General features: G+C 34.8%; 1 protein-coding gene across 8 annotated transcripts in view; it reads right to left on the reverse strand.

Annotated features, from left to right (window-relative positions):
- Positions 1-19,464, reverse strand: part of DLGAP1 (DLG associated protein 1) — a 414,689-nt gene that overhangs the window by 390,425 nt on the left and 4,800 nt on the right. The gene's annotated exons all lie outside the window — the stretch shown is intronic.

The following is a 19,464-nucleotide window of genomic DNA, read 5'->3' on the forward strand; positions in this document are numbered from 1 at the left end:
GGACCTTAAAGATCATCTAGTTCCACCCCCGCCATGGGTAGGGACACCTCCCACTAGACTAGTTGCTAAAAGCCCCATCCAGCCTGGCTTGCCCAGAGATGGGGCATCCACAGCTTCTCTGGGCAACCTGGTCCAGAGCCTCACCACCCCCAAAGAAAATAATTTCTTCCTAATGTCTAATCTAAATCTACCCTCTTCTAGTTTAAAGCCATTACTCCTCATCCTATCACTAAGCTCCCTGAAAAGGAATCCATCTCCAGCTTTCCTGTAGGCACCCTTTAGTTACTGGAAGGTTGCCATAAGGTCTCCCAGAGCTTTCTCTTCTCCAGGCTGAACAACCCCAACTCTCTCAGCCTGTCTTTGTAGGAGAGGTTCTCCAGCCCTTTGATCATTTTTGTGGCCTTCCTTTGGACTTGTAATACTTCTGTGCCCTTCTTATGTTGGGGGCCCCAGAGCTGAATGCAGTACTCCACAGTACATTTTGCTCTTGCAGTCAGCTGTAGCATCCTTAATGAAAACAGAATCAAAATGTTAATATACCTCTGGGTCTACAGGTAAACTCTACACCTAAATCACTTAAAGTTCAATTTAGTCATCCCTAAGTATTTTTTATTCCTTGTTCTTTTTATTTTTTGGGGGCTGAGGAGCTGTTTTTTGAAAGGTCTTCTGTAATATCTAATTCACCCTTGCTTTTTCATTCAAACTTTTAATAGTTTTCTTTGCCAATTCACCTAGAATGAATAGAACAAACAGAACGGTATGCTAGAGAATGAACGTTTCATGCAGTTAAATCAGGAAACCCCTCTTGCAATTTTTTCTTGTTCTTGGGACGCTAGTTTTAGACAATATTCTCATGAAAAATATTCTCATGATTCCACATAAGGAATCCTGAATTCCTCTGTCTAGCAACATCCCTATGCACTCTTCCCAGTTCATCTGTTAATTTATTTGAAACTGAAGACCTAAAGCATATTACTGATATGCTTTCATTTATGCTTCTATTTAAGTCAAGCTGAACCAGCTTGTTAACACTCAGTTCAAGGTGGCTTTTACAGTTTTTTTTTTTTTTTTTAAAAAAGTAATAAAATTAATTTATCTAGTAATCACAACTTGCCAACTATATAGAAAAGCACTTAAGGTTGTCACATTGATAACATTATTTTTCTCCAATCTCCACCTCTGAATTTCCATGAGTGAGTTTTATCTTTTTACAACACTGAAGAAACTTCTACCGATACTGAATTCTGTCTCTGGAGTATCCAGGTAGATCTCACTTCACCAGCCAGTGCAATTCCTTTTATCTTCCTTCTCCAAAAGATTTTGATATAACAGCATCTTTATACCTATGCTACCCCTTCTTGCAAGTCTGTGGCATGATTAATTATTCATTTTCTCTTTAAGGAGATGTCAGTATGTTTACTGAAGATATTGCACATCGTTGTTATGGGCAAAAGGAAAATTTAGCTATACAAGAGACTATAGATGTAATACCATGCAGAATTTGTATTCTTATTAGAAGTTATGGCTCAGACAACTAAAAAGATACCATAGAGTTCATCATGTCAATAATAAAAATTAGAAATTCACTCCACCATCCCATACCATGTTTTATTAGCTTTGACCTCCCGACTTCATTTATCCATGTCACAATTGTTTCTTCATTAATAATTCTTCATTGCCTTCAAAATAAATACAAATCTAAAACTGTAAAGTGTTTTTATTTGGTAAAACGCTGTATCCATCAATTATTATTTTTTTAAGGCTACATGATTAAAATGTTAGTTATTAATGACCCACAGAAACACCTCTTAATTAGAATTAACCATACAAAAAAAGAGGAGGCCAGATACCTTACAGATTAGCTTATGATTATTTCTTTCTCCATGCAAGAAATGATTGCTAAAGCAATTTTCAAGGTTGCACTATTCCTCCTTAAAAATATATAATTTTGGAATATCTGTTGCTACTTGTCAAAGCACTTTCTAAGAAAATATTCACAAAAGAGGCAAATGTAAGGGACTATAAAATCACCTATACAAAAACATGCACATAAATAAGCAAACAACAACAACAAACAACACACAAAACAAACAAACAAACAAAAAACACAAAACTTTGAATTTCCTCCTCAAGGAGAACTGTTAACTTAAAACATAAACATTAGAGTAGTTAATATTTTGAAGTTATTCAGAAAAGAAATAAAGAGGGTGAGCAATAAACCTAAATAGGAAAAGGAAATCAGGAAATAAAAGTTAAGACTGCCTGTTAGAGCAGGATATGTTTTAGACACAATTCCTTTGAATTTTCCTATTTTTATTTTAACACACATTGGTATGCAGATTTCAAACCAAAAATTTTACTGTGGCAATGAAAATTGTATTTTTCTTATTTTTCCTCCCTTTCTCCACCTATACAATAAACTGTAGAGTTACTAAACTATTTAGTTATTTCTTGAATAGAACTTGTAGGTACACATGATTAGAAGTGAAGCAAGCTTCCTTCAGTGAAATTAATACAGTCAGTCACAAATTAATAAATATATCTGGACTCTAAAGATTTATAACATAGAAAAAAAAAATTACACTTAAAAAAACAGACTAGATGACTACTTTACCTATTTTTCTCTAAAAATAAATACCTACAGACCTAAAAACAACACCACAGAAAAATAGTATACTGCTGCTAATTAGGTGCCTTTTTCAGCTGTATCCACTAGTTGTTGTTATGTAATAAAATATTTTAATATCTTCTTGTCCATTTACAGTAATATAAACAAGAAAGTAATAATCAAACGTATGCACAGCTTGGGAATTTGCATTACCATTCAATTCTATTCTTTCAGACCTCCTCAGAGGTCAATAATACTGAGATCAGAAGCAGTGTTAACTAATGAGATCAGATCTACACTACTTCATCTTGTTTAGCATCTCAGAAGACAATAATAGGTTTCCCTGAACCCATGCTATATCCAGTCTGATCATACAAAAATTCAAGTTTGAGTTCCTGGAGAGTTTCCTAAGATTTCAGGGTTTAATTAACAAACTAGGAAAAAAAAAAATACTACGTAAAATTTACTATCTGGCTGTAAGAGTCTTTCTGACAGTTCCAACATGGAAGTAACAGATCAAGACAGCTGTTCCTAATTTCATAATCTGAGAAATTTAGAATTACCGAAGGGTCAAATCTGGGATCTAGAGCTTTTCATTCACTGTCTTCCCTTGATGTTTTGCTGAGCAATACAGTTTATTTTTTGCTTTAAGTGGTGAAGTAGATTATTCTTCAGTCAGCATAAACCTCTCAGGTCAATACACTAAGTTGTATGTCTCTTTCAGTGCATGAAGTTAAAAGTGATTATTACCCAAAAGGGAGTAGAAATTTCTTGTTCAGCAGTTCATAAAAACCTTTGGGGAGCAGTTTCTTTAGGAAAGAAAGAAAAGAAAGAAAGAAGGAAAAGGAAAAGGAAAGAAAGAAAACCATACTAGGCTTTAACATTAACATAACATTCTGCTAGTTATGTGAAAGAAGAAGCCTAACTTTGCCAACCTCATAATAATATGATTCATGTAAAAATTTCCTTTAGAAGACCATTGCAGGCTATATACATACACAGAATTTATCAAGAAAATGTGTCCTTTAAGAAACACTACCTACTATTCATTAAGCAAAACAGATGCAATAGCATGTAATACAGAAAACTTGGATGAATTTAATTAATCTTTGGAAACTCTAATTGAGTTTGCCTAATTTTGACAGAAATTCTGGCTCCTAGCAAAGTGATATGGGGACGTAAAGTTGGTTTAACATCTCAAAGTCCTGGTCTGCAAGAAGGTCACTGATGGTTTTACACTAATCAAGAACTGCAAAACTTTCATCTCTTACCTGTAGGACACCTGAGCAACAATAGAGAAGATGATGAACTTTGGATTATTGTCTCACTAGTCTTCACAGGGAGCCCATGATCACTCCGAAAAGGGTCACTGACATATCTGAAGATGTCTGTGCCATGTACATTTTTGTGTCTGTCACCATGGCTTTTAGAAAAATATAGCACACTATCCTAAATAAGCCAAGATTTATGGAGTGTGGTTTGACAATCAAAAAACAACCCAAAATTTTAACTAAATCTTTTTACATAGTTGTATATTTAATAAGCACTCTTCTGTCTTTTGTCCAAGTATACAGATACATGATAGGTATATGTACATATACCTATTACAGCCTTTGTTGGGTTATGATTTCTACTTAGTTATAACTCTGAGGGTAGCAAAACTTAGTTTTCTTCAAGGTGGCACCAATATCAATCAGTCTTAATTGACACTACAATGACACAGATATCAACTAAAATTAGATAAATATCACAGAATTGCAAGGTATCAAAGAAAACGGAGACACACTTACTATCCCTCTCTTTCCTGAGCACCGCCACAGAAATAGATAGAGTGGCATGAAAACCTCATTGAGATCTAACGTAATTCTAAAATATCCAAACACAGGTCTATAGATATTGAGAGAGCATGCATCTTTCTGTATGTGGATTTTGTTACTTCCACGTATGTACACATATGCAAATTTGCGACATAAATTTAAGCTACAAAATTTGCATGTTTTATTTTCTTCATTAAAAACTTCTGATGGTCTAACAAGGGATGAATTTACAAGATCACTAAGATCAGCATCAGATAAAAGGCACTGAGCTGCCCATTTTACTTACATATCAAGTCACATATTGTGCTTATTTTAAAATAATTAGCAATTTGTATATCACTATGTAGCCTGAACCCAGATCTCCTCTCCCAGGTGAGTAGCATAACTTTGACTATTTGTCATTCTGACATTTCATCCACTAATTCTCCAGATAAACTAAGCTGCTCTTGCTAAATCTAGGAAGAAAACCCCTTGGTATTGTGCCTCAGGAGCATAAGAAATCAAAACCTTTACACTCAGAGTGAGAGAAAGGAGAGAACTAATGAACTTCTGGCTACCAAATACAATGTTCTCCATGCAGTATCCTCTGGCCACCATGGCTTGCAATAGAAGCAATCTTGTTCAGGTGTGCTTTAATCTAAGTCACATCTGACAAGAAAAATCTACATTACCAACCCTAAAAAGTTATTAAATGTAAACTACATAATACAGAAGTCATCTCCAACAGTCAAATGCTTATACGAGAAACAGTACTATCATATGTGTGATAACATACATTTGTAGAAAAAAATAATATTTTCTTGGTTAATACTCCAGGGTTTCTATGGAATTGTTCATCTTTACTGACCTCTGTACTGAAAAAAATATTATTCTTTGTGATTCTGCACTCAGTAGATGTAAAACCCAAGCTATTACTTTTTTTGAAGCATTCCTGGAAAATGGTCTACAGAACCAAATAGAGGATATAATCACTTCAAATGGCAGAGGAGTTGGGATACATTGAATTTAAGCAAATCTCTGGAATATTTGTATACCAATTTTCCCTCAAGACCTGTCATTATACTGCTACCGTAATGAAAAATTGTAACAAACCATTTTCCTACCCTAGTTCCAAATGTGTTTTCACATCTTATCATTTGCTCTAAAAAGGTTCAGAAAATAGGTCGTAATTTCCATGTAGTTATTTAATATGCAAGAATTTTCACCACATATTTTTTGCAGAAGACTCTCATAACCATATGAGAGACACAGGAGTATTAAATATTCAAATTTTATTTTGATATAAAATGATCAATGTTAACTTATTTATGGCCCTTAACAAAATGCAATTATGAAGTAACAATAATTTCAGTGCCACAAAGGAACTACCAGAATGATCACAGAAGTACTTGATTTGGATCTTTTTGAAGCCCATGTTAGCATCTGTCAGATTAAATTAATTTTGCATTAATTGCTGAAGCATAAAATCCATTTATTCTCAGCAAGAGTGTAGTTTAATCCTCTATAAATCGGTTCATAACCAAATACTGTTAAAATATGAGCTAATTAATGCAACATTTTTAACATCAAGGAAAACAAAGCTAACTGATTTCCCTCTGTTGCAATGATATCACCACACCCACAGATAATAGAAATAGACAAATTAAGAGGTAACCTCTAAGCACTGTAGAAAAAAAGATGCTGTAGTAAGACACTTAAATAAATGGCACATTACAATGATGTAATTTACCAGACAGGAACTGGTTCTTCGAAACATCTACTTCAATTTTATAAGGAGTGTCTGGGATGTCCATCACAGAGGAAAAAAAACAACACACATCCTCTCCCACACTACAGAAAATAAAATCCAGGTAAAGCCTAAATGAAAAGACCTAATTCAATCTTCTCTCTGTGGGACAGCAATACCTCTTGGACTGTCAGATGAATAACTAGCCGCTCAGTATCCTCTAAGGTGCAGTACTAATATGGCATAAGGACATGAGCATTTAAAATACAGGTATGTACAAATAATTTCCCACACACAATATGCAATGTTCCACAACCATATTTGCCTACAAATGTGGGAAATATTAGTTTACCTCAGGCATTAAAATACAGAACTCTTTGGTGTAACCATTATAATATTTTTTTAATTGTGAATATGACTTGAGGAATATGATGATACTGAGAATTAATAACATTTTTATAGTGCAGATGGGAAACAAAACAGTTTATTATTAGCAACAGAATGAACTGCAGCCTCTATCAAGAGGCCTCTAAAACATGAGCAACATACATGGCTTTTGTACAGATAATTTTAATGGAAAAATATAAAACAATGAAAATATACATTCAATTTTGGTGAAAACAATTTCTGTATATCATTACTCACCCTCTATATAGAAGCTGAGGTTATATTACATTTGATTTAATTCCATTAAAGAGAAAAGACCTGATCAAATCAGGTGAATGAATGTTTCTGTCCAAATTCCAATGGTTAAAGAAAAAGGCAAACTCTTTCTTTAAAGCCATTTCAAGCATGTTACAACTACATACATAAGGATAAAAATGCTAAAAATTAACAGAATATTACAACATAAGGTTTACGCTGGAAAAAATGAGGAAATCTATCAGGACATGAAGCTACTGCTAGCTACAGACCTAAGACAACATTATTTACAAAGAACTACAGTTCTAGTAGGAATTAAAAAGATAATATTTCTGCATCAAAAGTTATAAACTTATGAAGCTGGAATATCATCAAATGATTAATGCATTCACCACAGTCTAGTATAAATTGCAGAACCTGGAAGCAGTTAAGTTGCTTCTTTACCATTTTAGGCACTGTTACAGCCTCTCCAATCCAATTCCACTAGGAAATTGTAGTATTTAGTAACATTTATTGTGTCTCTCTTCAAGAGGAAATCCATCCACTGAATCCTCTCGAATTACAAACACTTCCATCATAAGGTCTGTTTACTCTTAACAGTACAGGAAGTAACTAGTGTGGTTTTCTACCAGTATCTCATAGAGTAAATGTTGTACATATGTTTAAAGTAAAATCTCCATTTCTGGGAATACTTGTTCGAATATGCAGTTCAGCACAGTTGATTTCTTGGTTTATCTTTGTCTTTCTGATTACGAGTCCCTTTCGAAGCAATTATGTGGTCCTTTCCCAGAACGATCTTAATCGCTTTTCTGTTAGGATCTAAGTCTCTTGGCTCACTGCCATACAAAGTTTTTGTATAAAAATCCTGGTAACTCTTGTTAACAATAACCTGAGGAGTTTTGCCCTTCCTTGCCATGTTCCTCCTTCTGCCATATCTGTCAAAGTACTTTCTCAGTAGTATCTGCTGATTCCCATTCCCTGTGCATAGTGAGCACCACCTACCTCTGAGTTAGACTGTGGTGGAGAGCAGCTCCACAGGAGTGGCACTGACTCATGCCATCACACATGATACCCTACCAAGGAGCTCCAGGTAAATTGACAACAGCAAACCCACCTTAAATCCTAGTTGCCCGTGACTCTTCACTCCCAGCTACTACCATAGATAGCCCAGATCTGGGATCTGGATTAATCTTTCATCCATATTTGTTCAAATCAGTAAAATGAAAGAATCTTAAAAAAAAAAAAAAAAAAAACTGTGAAAAAATGTCTGAGCTGTTCATACAGTTCTTGAAAGTTTTGAGAACAGCCACTAAGACACTTCTGGGAATAAGGGTTAAAAAAAGTGATTGGCTCATTAAATCCAGAAAATATTTCACTGAAAAAAATATTGCTCCCATTCTTAAACATAAATCAGCTGGGTTATTCTGGCTTAAAAATGTGAAAATAACAGAAGGTAGCCTTTGAAAATTGCTATTTCCATCCTTGTTGTCCTATTGAACAGCAGTATGTTAGAAGCAGCAAGAAAAATTCTCTGTATGTTAGTTCCCAAAGTCATCCCTCCCCCCCGCCCCACTGAACATGCCTCAGTCTGCAGGTGGGCAACAGCATTTCTCTTATTGCTTACTGCTGTTCAATAGGACATAATAGCATGAATATTAAATATAAGATATAAAGACACTGTTTATAGCTTTATGGAAGAGTGGAAGAGAAAGCAGAGGTTCAGCACAATGCAAAAAGAAAAAAAAAAAATGAAAGAAAAAGGGGGTGGGGAGAAAGAAGCGTAGTGTACACAGAAGGAACATGAGTCAAGATGAGGAGACAAAGTAGTCAGGCTAGGGGAGACAGATGAGACAGGGGCAGGAAGATATGCAGTCACCGAAGTATATTTCATTCCAGAACTTGGAGTGGAGCCCAGAAAACTCAAGTCTTAAAGCCCTCCTCCCCTGTCATCTAGTATTTACAAAGGCTAATTGCAAAGCTCTTCTTTCAGATTTGAACTTGGACAACAGAAAGGATAACACAGGCCCCTACAGCTACTTGTCCTTTGCTATTACAACAGATTGTCAGCTTTGCATTATAGTTAACTTCTTTGCATATCTGTATGATACTAATAAACAGAAAAGGAATATTTTTTTTACTGAAAAACACAGTACTTAGTACTGAAAAACAAACAAACAAACAAAAAAAACATTCCAAGATGAAAAGAGATGCGGGAAAAAAATACATTAATTTTAGTGCAGAATGAATTAAACATTCCAATACAGAAAATGTACACACTGTAGCACACACACACATAGTTGGCATACATCTGTTTTCCTTTCCAACCATGGGTAATTAACACATGGCCCACATAAGCATATATGCCAACATCAATTAGGTTTCTTTTCTTCAGCTATGTAAGAAGACTTCATTTTTGTTCCATGACATGTGGTTTCAACCATATGTAAAGGCTGCAATAAGAAAATGGTCTTTTGAGCTAGTATGAGTAGGAGACAATGCAAGGAAAAGAGAGTGCAACTTGTAATATGCAATCCTTACAACTTTTTTCTCCTCCCTTTAATATGCCTCCTGTATCAAGGTGTTCATGGTAAGTTGCAGAATTGCTTTGAAACATGAGGACCATGAGGTTCACAGGCAAGCACTGTAAACTCACAAGTTGCAAAACTAAGCTAAATGCAACAATCACCCTCAGGAAAATAAATCAACTCTAGGATTCTGAGCACTAATTGCACATATCTCTACAACACCTATTATTTTAGGGAAATGTTTTTAACCTCTAGAAGTCAATAGATACCAGTTTCCCCACTGTAATTCTACTGCATCTCCCAATTTGTATTTATTGACCATTAGTAGATTGGGATTTTCCCCATGAACTGTATTTCCTGAATGGTAAAGTTACTCCCTGCAACTGCAATCTAGTGAATGCCAAAGTGTACAACTCTGATGAAATATTAAACAAAGCAAGTGCATTGACCTACAAAAGGAGACGTATAGCCATGTTTAACAGGGTTACAGACAAAATTTATTTCTAAAATATTATGGCACGTGTGCATAAAGCTGACCATTGACAGGAACCAAAGTTGACAAAGGCATAAAAAATTGTGTCTGTGATCTTATTCTGTATGTGGCTGAAACTGACAGCCTATCAGTGAACAATTATCATGTACAACTAATGGAATATTAATAAAATATTCATTACTCTAATTAGAAAAAAACTTGTCTTGAAAGGCAGTTTGACTTTTCACCTCTGGAACTTTAATTGACACAGAAACAACCTTGACAGTCTTAACTACTATAAATCCTTAGTGGGAGAAATAGTGTCTCAATTGTTCATCATTTAGCCTATTAACTGTCAGTGTTCGCTCTCTGTGGGTAAAATTCCCATCAGCTTAGCTGGTCTCATGCACTACTTCTCTGTTAAGTCCTAAAATTATGTCTAACATGAGCCAAAGGTAATATATAGGCCATGTACAGGTTTCCTGGGTAGGGATTAACTTTTCATTTGAAAGAAACCTGGAATATCTGGCTGTAATGTACAAAGTCAAACCTGAAGTGGGATTTTAGTTACACATATATATGCACACACTTTTAAACCTGAGTAAGTTTTCCTCCCATTTAAAATCATCATTTTTGTTCACATACTTGACACCATGACAAGAAAACCACAAGTACTGGCAAAATACAAAGGAGACCAGGTGGCAGTATAAGGTCTGTCTTTCAAACAAGCTGTGTGAAGAAGAAAAGCATTAGTAGCATTAGGTGGTAATATTTTGAACTGTCAATAACCCAGCAGGCCTACAACAAAAAGGAGGCGTGATCTTTGTACTTATGTATTGACACTATCCAAAGCCAGCTTAAGGCAGTGATACACATTACATTCACTGTGACCCAATGATTTCCATGAGCATTGAATCAGGGTCCTATGGATTATCTTAGCTATGCTAAATCACGAGACTTTTTCTTTAGCAATAAAAAAAAAACACATATGTATGTACACTTTAAAGGCTCCGCCAGGCTGTTACCTGATGCCTTTATAAAAAAATCAATCAAACAAACAAATAACGACAACAGCAACAACAACAAAAAAAAACACCTTCCTGAAAATAATGAAATTCGGACCTATTTAAATCATAAGGGGTTCTGATAAGATACTACCCTACCATCTGAAATCTTATGGTACTCTTCGACTCTTCTACCTTACAGGATACTTTGCAAAGTTAATATAAATAAATCAAATTTAAACTGTTGACAAAATATAATGGATAATTAATTATAATTTAGGACTATGGCATATTTAATCTCAATTGATTTAACCTATCAGATAATTAGGGAATATAGAGTGTTATGGTTTGTTTAGCGCTATCTTTGTTGTTTCAAACTATTTCATTTTCATTAATATTATTAGATGTGGTCTAAAATTGTAGGAAAAGTTTATCAACTCTGAAATGTGAAATTCATTTGGAATAGATATCATTTAAAGTTTTAAATATTTACTTTTAATATATATCAATGTAAATAGTTTTATTTTTGTCCTTTGTTATATAGTTTCATTATTAATGTAATAAAATTATTTGAACTACGTGTTCATTCATAACTAAGCTAGCAAAGAAATCTAAGATCTCAAATCTTATTTGTACTACTTCAATTTGATGTGATCTTCTGTTGTTCGGAACAATACTTTTTTGTTTGTTTGTTTAACAGACTCACTTCAAATTCAATACCTTGACAACAGTGTACTACAAGATAAATAGTGACTTTTTTTTCCTTTACAACAAGAGGATTATCAGTATTTTATTAGTCACTGAGGAGAAAATAAATATATCTCATTTATTACTATGGCCAGTATACAAACGATTTGCTGATTATGATAGTCATTATACAAGACATTTCTTCCAAGCATTCCATTCTTTTTTTACCCAGTCTAAGGCTTTATGTCATATGCATGACACATTAAGGCACTCAAATTTAAATATTTCATTAATTGGCTATCAAAGCTCTCAGAAGTAGTGAATTCAGCTTATTTATTTATTTATTTATTTTCCCAATTGTCATATACCTCACTATCCAAGTGATTTAAAAAAAAAAAAAAAAAAGTGAAAAAAATATTTATTGTGGGAGGCAAAAATTTACAATTTCTAAGTGCCAGAAGGGAAAAAAAAAAAAAAAAAAAAAAGGCAACAAAAAAGGTAATTATATATCAAACAGTTTTTCATTTGGCTGTATATATTTACATTTATACCTCCTTGTCTCCTTGTATCTAGTATTAAATCAAATCCATGCCTGTTTTCATCCCACTTACTTCCCTGTAGGCACACCAGTCACAATTCCAGTAGATGCATTTTGCATCTACTGAGATAAATTCTACTGAAAATATATTTCTGCTTCCTATTAATGCTATTGAGTTAGCGAAAAAAAGGGGAAAAGATCTGGTCTACTTTGATAAAATATATAGTTTTGAGTATTCCTTTACAGTTTATTATCTTTAATTTCCCATTTATTTATTAGGCACAACTAAATTTATTTAAAAGTAGTTATTAGATAAAGCAAGACTAATTTCATCCTACCTTCAAACAGTATTTGGCCCAGCAATAAATACAACAAAGTTAATCCTATTGCTTAAAGTTATCTCCATATAAACTAAAAAATGCTTATCAAAATAACAGGTAATACTACAATTGTCACACTTAATTTTCCATCACATACTGAAACTTAGCCCTACTGAGGATTCACTGAATTAATTTACTTTAGCTAGTACATTGTAAAGATAATAATGGAATCTATTAGGAAAGGACTACTTGATTAGGTTCCATAGAGCTGTGAGCAACAACCCATGACTAAACTGCAAATTCAAAGAGGGAGGCAAAACTATTTTTTTTTTGTCTTTATTTAACTATTTTAAACAGATAAAATGTGCAGCACATACTGATCAATCCATTTAAACAATTTGTTTGTAAATACTATGGCTAAACTTTGTCTTTCAGAAAACACACAGCAGGCAGCTCACCTCAGAATTATTTATACTAAAAAGATGAACAAACTGGAAAGCAATTGAATATTTAGGTTAGATGCAAGTTTCAGTATCTAACATAGGGAGAGCCCAATTTGGTTCCAGACAATAGCAATGGATGATTTGTCATTGAAATTCAATGAACTGTTCTCTTGCTTGTCAAATTAAACTTTGGCGGATTGTTTAAAGCATGTGCTCTGAAGAGTTTCTTTATATGTATTTATGAAAAAATAAGTAAACACATTTTATTCCATAAAGTTTCAAGTACCTCAGTATCATATGAAGTATACATTCAGCTCTGAGTTATAACTTACCACACACATGTAAACCAATTTGCTTGTATCCACTAAAATAGAATGAATCATATCCATGAAACCAAATTGCAGTAATAAATAACTGAGCTCTGGTAGAGGTGGAAAACGTTTTATCATATTATATTTTGTGGTACAGTCCTATTATTGTCAAATTTTATTTATTTATTCAGCCATACATCATGATATACTAAATAATGTATTGGTTATTTACAATCTGCACAGGACACATCTACATAAACTGTTTAAAAATACCATTTCCTTTACCATTGCCAAAGTGCTGTTTAGTAAAATGAAAATATGAGTGCAGTTAACTGTGCTGCTGGCATCCAGAAATTCTGAACAGTCACTGACTACACAGAAAAACTGTGCAATAACATACACACCAAGAAGCAGACTAGGCAGATCTACTACATGCACAGAACTGTTGATTGTGTGCTGTAGATCTGACACGGGGTTTGTGGAAATGTAATACTTATTTGAGTTATCAGGTCTATACCCTTTTTATAGGGTATATATACCCTATAAGAAGGTATATATACTCTATATACCCTTTTTCTCAGGGTAATCCAGTGAATATAAAAGTTTCAGATTCATCCTTGAGGTGAGAATGAGGTGTGCTCTCACTGCCCTTAAGAACTTCCAGAGGAATTCTCAATTCTTCCTCAAAGTCCTCACTGATCCACCAGAGAGAAAACAAACAAACAAACAAAATAAAATAAAATAATAATAATAACAACAACAACTTAAACTGACTCATGTCTGAACAGCTAGTCTCTGCTTCTCAATGTACTGAGTTCTAAAAGAATAGGGAAGACACCTATGTCAAGAATAAGGGAGGAACTCACTTTTATTTTCCCTGTGGTTGAGGAATAAAATCCCTCTCAAAAGATCACATATAAATTGAAAGCATATATAAGCCTTTAGAAGTAGTCCACACTTACCAAGCCATCATGAAGTGGATATGGAAGAAGAGTACAGCCAGAGTTTACTGTTAGAGTAAATCTTAAGGCAAGATATAGCTGAAATAATTTAGATTCTATAATAGCACAAGATTAATGTGTACCCACAACACTGGAATCAACATTCAATTTTGCATTTAATTTTTAATGTAAGACATTAAAAACAAAAACAAACCAACCACTCAAACCAAGGACAATGTTTCTTTCAGCAAGTGTTCAAACCAACGCCCAGGTCAGCTGCAGGGACTCTGTACACTGTGGTCCTGTAAGGTAAGAGAAACTAGAAACTAAACCATGTCTGATGGATCAAATATTTAATTGCTTGTCGTGTAGTTAATTAATGTATTATGCCAGTTTTGTATAAAAACAAATTTTAAAAAATATAACAGTGGAACCAAGTGAAAATCCATGGCCAGTTTATTGCTATCTTTTACCTTGCATAAAATGAAACAAAATACCAGGCTTTCCTGTAATAACCTCAGTTTAAAACTCTGCATCTGGCATCAGGGACCTATCTCACACAGATCACTGGAAGCTGCATGCAGAACATTTGCAGGATTTGTTCTAGCTACTGTATTTAACATCAAAATGAACATTAAACAAATAAATAAATAAGAAATTTAAAAAGAACACATGCCAGATTCTGCACCTGGGATGGCGCAATCCTGGCTGCATTGTACACATAGGGGGACAAGAGGCTGGACAGCAGCCCTAAAGAAAGGGATCTGGAGATTCTGGTTGTCAGCAACTTGAATATGAGCCAGCAGTGTGCCCTGGCAGCCAAAAGGACCAATGCTACCGTGGGGTGCATCAGGCACAGCATTGCTAGCTTGTTGAGGGAAGATATTGTCCCACTCTGCTCTGGAGTGGCCTTACCTCAAATGCTGTGTGCAGTTTTGGGTGCCACAATGTAAGAAGAACATAAAACTATTAGAGAATGTCCAAAGGAGGGCTACAAAGATGGTGAAGGGCCCGGAGGGGAAGACGTACATGGAGTAAGTGAAGTCCCTTGGTTTGCTCAGCCCCGAGCAGAGCAGGCTGAGGGGAGGCCTCATGGCGGCCTGCAGCTCCCTCACGAGGGGAGCGGAGGGGCAGGTGCTGAGCTCTGCTCTCTGGGGACAGCAACAGGACCCAAGGGAATGGCATGGAGCTAGGACAGGGGAAGGTCAGGCTGGGTGTTAGGGAAAGGTTCTTCACTGAGAGAGGGGTCAGGCACTGAGACAGGCTCCCCAGGGCAGTGGTCATGGCACCAAGACTGCTGGAATTCATGAAGTGTTTGGACAATGCTCTCAGACATGTGGTCTGATTTTTGGGTAGTCCTATGTGGAGACAGGAGTTGGGCTCAATGATCCTTGTAGGTTCCTCCCAGCTACAGAAAGGGGAGGTTCACATGAATGTTAGGAAACATTCCTCACTGAGAGTCACAACACTCCAGAATTCAAAAGGTATTCGGATGACAGCCAGACATATAGTCTCATTTTATGTACTCCCATGTAGATTCAGGAGATGGAATCGATGATCCTTATGGGTCCTTTCCAACACGGGATATCCTGTGATTTTATAAATCCTTGAGAAAATAATTATTCTAATTGTTTTTGATCCTGAAGCAGTTCAGGTAGGGAACTATGGATTAGTTGAATAGCAAAAAGCAAGTTTAGCTGTTTCTTTTCTGCCAGAAACCTGATTATGGGGCACAGAAGTCCCCAAGTTCTTCTCATTGTGCACAAAAGTTTTATTTTTAATTTGAAAAGAAACTGAAGTACCAAGGTGAACCTCTCTTTCTCTCACCATGCTCTGCTGCATGTTGTCTTGGAGGCACCAGAAATTTGCAATAAAGAAACACAATGTAATTTCTTCTAGGTTCCCTAGAAATGCTATGATTTTCATTTAATCCCTTAGCAAATATATTTGTCTCTAGAAGGGCTCCACAAGCATAACATACAAAAGTGTTGCCACCACATTTCAGCATTTATCCTTATGAAATAAAATCTCGAATACAGCCCTGACCAATTGCTGCTCAACATTAAAAATTCATATAGCTTTTTACAAGGCAAGCAACCTGTTCCTGCCTTTGATGTGTGAAATGCCAGTCAGTGTAAAGACCACAAGATAAGGTCAAAAATTTTAGTATGCTTTCATATTTTGACTTCATTTTTCAGAAATGTCCTCTGGAAGGTAATTTAACATGAGATTAATTATTTTGCAGCATGTGGCACTGATTTTAGAAGTACTTTACGTAATACTTGCTTTGTAAATGGCCAAAGTACTAGAATACTGCACAACTTTGTGTTCTTGTGTTTTCTTTTCATGTACTTCTGATGTCATTAATAACTGTGCAAGTTTTATTCACACAAATCTGTAGTAAGTGAGACTGGCATTTATTTATCACTGGTAGATTGAGACAAAAGGTAAGTATTAAGATATGTTTTGAAAAATGTGCAAATTATTCCTTCCCCCTCCTCTCCCTTGCCCCATCTGCCCTGGTCCTAGTTTCTAAAGATATCCCTTCTGCTGAAAATGTGTTCTATACTTGAAAACAGAATGCAATAACTTAACCATATGTATGGAACAGTAAGCGTCCTTTTCACTAAGCTCATTATATTATTTGTGATGTACAAGTGGTCTCACAGGCTTCCCACTGTTGGTTTTGCCCCTTGACTGAGTAATTATTAGCATATGACACAGCAAACAAATGATCGTTTTCATGCATAAATACCTTTGTTCCTATATAATTCAGTTGTACAACTCTGCAAAATAAAGCATGAAGACTCCCAGTTGGCAAGTTTATATCATGCATCAACTATAGAGATGCAAAACACCATATATTCTGCAAGTCAGACCACATATTGTGGTTAAAAACACCACAGATTTACGTGTTTGAAAAAAAAAAATAAAATGGTAGTTTGTACATACAAAAAAAGTCAACTTGCACTTCTACCCAATGTGAAATAAACTGCTCTTCAACAACCATGCTACTTCAATTCTGTAAATGACATTACATGGGCATTGTTACAGATATATAAAGAATATCATCTTTGAAGTTTTTTTTTTATGATCTAATGAAAAAAAATTGAAGTGAAATAGGTAACCATAGTTTTCCCATAAGTAAGCTTGTAGTCTCTGAGGAATTAAAAACAGATATTGCCTTCTGAAATAAAAGAGCCAGCTGGTTTGAACACCATTTATTATCAGTAGCTTAAAAATAAATAAATAAATAAAATAAATAAAAAAGAGGCCTTTTCCAAGAAAGATTGAGATCCAAATATGTAAGAAAAAGGTTTCATCTTTAGTTTGTAATTATTCTGAAGTCTATTTTATTAAGTAGATATCTAACCCTTGAACACCTATACTTGAAAACAGAATGCAATAACTTAACCATATGTATGGAACAGTAAGCGCCCTTTTCACTGAGCTCATTATATTATTTGTGATGCACAAGTGGTCTCACAGTTATTATTTTTTTTTAAAAAGAAAAAAATATATATTTTTTTCTTCACTAAAGTGACAGTTAGTTCCAAACATTGTAGCTTCTCTTCTCAAGCCTTTCATTTCACAAAGTGATATATATACAGCATGGTTTTCAAAGTACCACTGATCTCATAATTGTTAGCACTATTTCACTGTTGTTAATAAGTAACCTATACAATGAACATATTTATTGTGAATTCTATTATCCTGTACATCTAAGTATGTAGGATCATTTGCCTCAGAAAATCATTAGAATAGTCTCCCTAGGTATTACATGTTATGGCTGCAAAGTTCTTCCATGAACAGAATTAACTTTCAGATTTAGAAATAATTGTTTTAACATCATGATGCTTGCAATATTTCTACAAAGTAACAATAAATTCAGATGAATCCTCCTAATTCTACCTCTTTCATTCCTTGCTGGGGTGAATTTTTCCCATTTATTCTACTTTGCCATGCTCATGCTACTCAAAAGCTACATTTATAAAAAGCTACAATAATATTTAACAAAACTGTACATAAATTCAGGATGAAGTACATCTCTGCAAAGAAAAGCTCTGTTAGAAGGAACACCTAGGTGAATGATCTGCTATGGTATTTTCTTGCAGAATGGGATTGTATGATAAAATTACTGAAGATCAAAGAGCGGTCAAAAAGAAAAAAAATTATGAGGGTAAAACAGATGTAGAGCCATTGACAACTTGAGTGGACTAAACCACGCCTGAGTATAATGGCTGATGAACAGATAGGCAGAAGATGCAAAACTGAAGGTAAAAAGGAACCTCTTTTAATATTCTTATGAAACACTTGCACCGATGCAGTTCCAGCACCTCAAAAATGAGATATTACATTCTCCTACAACCCGTTAAACCAAGTTCACACTATGTGAATGATATACTTCAAGTACTTGGAAATTCTTTTAACTGTGGGATGGAAAGAGGATGAAAATTCATGTATACCATGGACATCTGTGAGATGCTGCACGTCCCTGGAGTGTACTGGTTTTCAATACTTCTACTGGAGAAAGGAACTATTGCCTTATTATGTATACAAAGATACTGGTGAGACCACTACTAGCATGCAGAAACCTGGACTTCATACCCATTTCTCTTTCTTTCTGATGACAGGGGAAAAAAACAAAACAAAACAAAAACAACACAGTAGAACAGTAGTAAGAGTAATTCCTAATGCTGACTTTCAATAAGGGATGTACATTGCTAAAACTGAAATTACAATGATGAAGGTAAGTGAGATTAGTAGTCCATAGGAGTGGAACTAAATATGCATCTATAAACAGAGTTAGCATCACAAGTCACACTCAAACTTGCTAGAAAATTTCAACTACCTCTTATTTTTTTTTAAAAAATCAATTATTACCATCCTATCATGATGTGCATTGAAAACAGCTATCTTCAGTTTCTATTTATGCCTGGAGCATGAAATTAAGATTCAAGCACAATTCTTACACAATTTATTTATTTACTTATTTTTGTGGGAACCTCATACCATCTATGCCTGCTGCAGAAGAATGGAAAACTCAAGGAATCTTTGACTGGATCCAGCAAAGGCACTACCTCAGTACATCAGGGTATTAAGAAGCTGAAACCTTAAAGCTGTTACAAATCAAACAAGCTATAGTAACCTGCATTCAAAATTATCCCACAAATCTTAAAACAAACAAACACCACCACCAAGAACAAAAACACTACTTTCTAGATCCAAGACATTGCCCTTAACAGTTGACATCTTTAGCTATGAATTTTATGAGTTGACCATACACTTTTGCCATGCAAAACACAGCAACTCAAGATCAAAGCCTGGATTCTAGCAACCTAGAACTGTACATTTCCTTCACACAGTTAGAATCCCATTTCTTAAATTCTTAGTTTCTTTGGTATGAGAAATCAGATGATGAAAAATCTC

The sequence above is a fragment of the Oxyura jamaicensis genome, chromosome 2, assembly GCF_011077185.1.
Source record: "Oxyura jamaicensis isolate SHBP4307 breed ruddy duck chromosome 2, BPBGC_Ojam_1.0, whole genome shotgun sequence".
Lineage (NCBI taxonomy): Eukaryota > Metazoa > Chordata > Aves > Anseriformes > Anatidae > Oxyura > Oxyura jamaicensis.